At 49.0% G+C, this 2,367-nt stretch overlaps 1 long non-coding RNA gene across 1 annotated transcript; it reads left to right on the top strand.

The window, feature by feature from the left end:
- Positions 1-1,433: 1,433 nt before the first annotated feature.
- Positions 1,434-2,367, top strand: LOC128811043 (uncharacterized). Its single transcript, XR_008438213.1, has 3 exons — positions 1,434-1,601; positions 1,993-2,067; positions 2,229-2,367. It is a non-coding gene; the product is annotated as an uncharacterized LOC128811043 (long non-coding RNA).

Raw genomic sequence — 2,367 nt, 5'->3', positions numbered from 1 at the left:
TGATGGATGGATGATGGATGGATGGATGGATGGATGGATGATGGATGGATGGATGATGGATGATGGATGGATGGATGGATGGATGGATGATGGATGGATGGATGGATGGATGATGGATGATGGATGGATGGATGGATGGATGGATGATGGATGGATGGATGGATGGATGGATGGATGGATGGATGATGGATGGACGATGGATGGATGGATGGATGGATGGATGGATGATGGATGGATGGATGATGGATGGATGATGGATGGATGGATGGATGGATGATGGATGGATGGATGATGGATGATGGATGATGGATGATGGATGATGGATGGATGGATGATGGATGGATGATGGATGGATGGATGGATGATGGATGGATGATGGATGGATGGATGGATGGATGGATGATGGATGATGGATGATGGATGGATGATGGATGGATGGATGGATGGATGGATGATGGATGGATGATGGATGGATGATGGATGGATGGATGATGGATGGATGATGGATGATGGATGGATGATGGATGGATGGATGGATGGATGGATGGATGGATGGATGATGGATGGATGATGGATGGATGGATGGATGGATGGATGGATGGATGGATGATGGATGGATGGATGATGGATGGATGATGGATGGATGATGGATGGATGATGGATGGATGGATGATGGATGGATGGATGATGGATGGATGGATGATGGATGGATGGATGATGGATGGATGGGTGGATGGATGGATGGATGATGGATGGATGGATGGATAGATGGATGGATGGATGATGGATGGATGGATGGATGGATGGATGGATAGATGGATGGATGGATGGATGGATGGATGGCAAAGAGTCAGATCTGTTCCCTCAGGTTTCTTCAAGGGTTCGCAGAATTAGAGTGGATCAACTTTACCTCAGTGCTTAGGATTTATCTGAGTGGTCCCAAAGCAGCAGCACGGGGTTCTCGATCACTGGGTCGCTCTGGGTGGGCTGAGGAAAGTGTGCAGGAAGGGTTGGATGGGATATTTGGGAGAAATCCTTCCCTGGCAGGGTGGGCAGCCCTGGCACAGGGTGCCCAGAGCAGCTGTGGCTGCCCCTGGATCCCTGGCAGTGCCCAAGGCCAGGCTGGACACTGGGGCTGGAGCACCTGGGACAGTGGGAGGTGTCCCTGCCATGGCAGGGTGGCACTGGGTGGGATTTGGGGTCCCTTCCCATGCAGACCAATCTGGAATTCTCTGATAAATCACATTCAGGGCTGTTTCCATGCAAGACAATGGGCTACAATGATTTCACAGGCTGCTAAATCTGCTGACCCTGCTTTCAGAGAGGAAGGAATGCTGAGTGATGCCATAAAGACCCCCTGGAACCATAAAAGGTTGACAGGGAATAAGGGGAGGGGTCACAGTGGGTATTGAACTCTCTTTGGACTCCTCATTCCTTCACAGGAGGAGCAGCTGAGTTTCCTCATCCCCTGGGACAGAAGCAGGGGCTCTCCTCTGCCATCAGCCCTGGGCTGTGGTTCCCGTCCTGCCTGGCACAGGCTCCTGTCCTGGAGCAGCTTCAGGAGCCTCTTGGAAATGAAATCAATGGAAACCTTGGCACAGGTGAGCGCTGGGGCTTTAGAAACTCCAAATACTGAGAATTTGGGGACTTTTATGTGGTCTGGGTTGTGTTTTGGGTTTAGAGTTTTTTGGGGAGTTTTGGAGTTTGTTTTTTTGGTTTGGGTTGGGGTTTTGTGTGTTTGTTTGGGTTTTTTTGTTCATTTGGGTTTTTGTGTTTGGTTTTCTTCAATTGTTTGGGGGTTTGGTGGTTTTTTTGGTGTTTTTTTGTGGTTTTTTTTTTTTTTTTTTTGAGTTTTTTGGGGGTTTGGGGGGTTTTTTGTTTGTTTGTTTGGTTTTGGTTTTGGGTGGGTTTTTTCTGTTTGGTTTGGTTCCAGTTTGGGTTGGATTGGGTTCTTTTGGTTACAATTTTTTTCTCTGGTTTCTCTCTCCATAGGTTTGCAGTGGCAAAGGAGGAGCCCCCAGAGCAGCACCAGGAGATTGAAACCCTCCAGATTCAGCCTTTCATCAGGTAAATAATCCCCTGCAGGGACCTGACCTGGCTCAGGCGATGTTTTTGTGCTGCTGGAGCAGCTTTGTGGCTGTGAGGAGCTGCTGAGAGGGACGGAGGAGGGACAGGGGAAGAGAAAGTCTCACCACAGCTCCTTAACCCAGACCTCTGCCCCTCTGCAGCATCCCTTCAGTGCCAGATCTGCACAGCTGCCTCCAGCACCCCAAAACCTCCACTCCCACAAAGCCCACTCCCACCTTAACAAAAAGTTAAAAAGTCACTTTTTAACTCTTCTAAAATATATTTTATTTCCGCCCTTCC

The sequence above is a fragment of the Vidua macroura genome, chromosome 8 (genome assembly GCF_024509145.1).
Source record: "Vidua macroura isolate BioBank_ID:100142 chromosome 8, ASM2450914v1, whole genome shotgun sequence".
NCBI lineage: Eukaryota > Metazoa > Chordata > Aves > Passeriformes > Viduidae > Vidua > Vidua macroura.
Note: the sequence above shows the minus strand (reverse complement) of the source record. Positions and strands in the feature narration are given on the sequence as shown.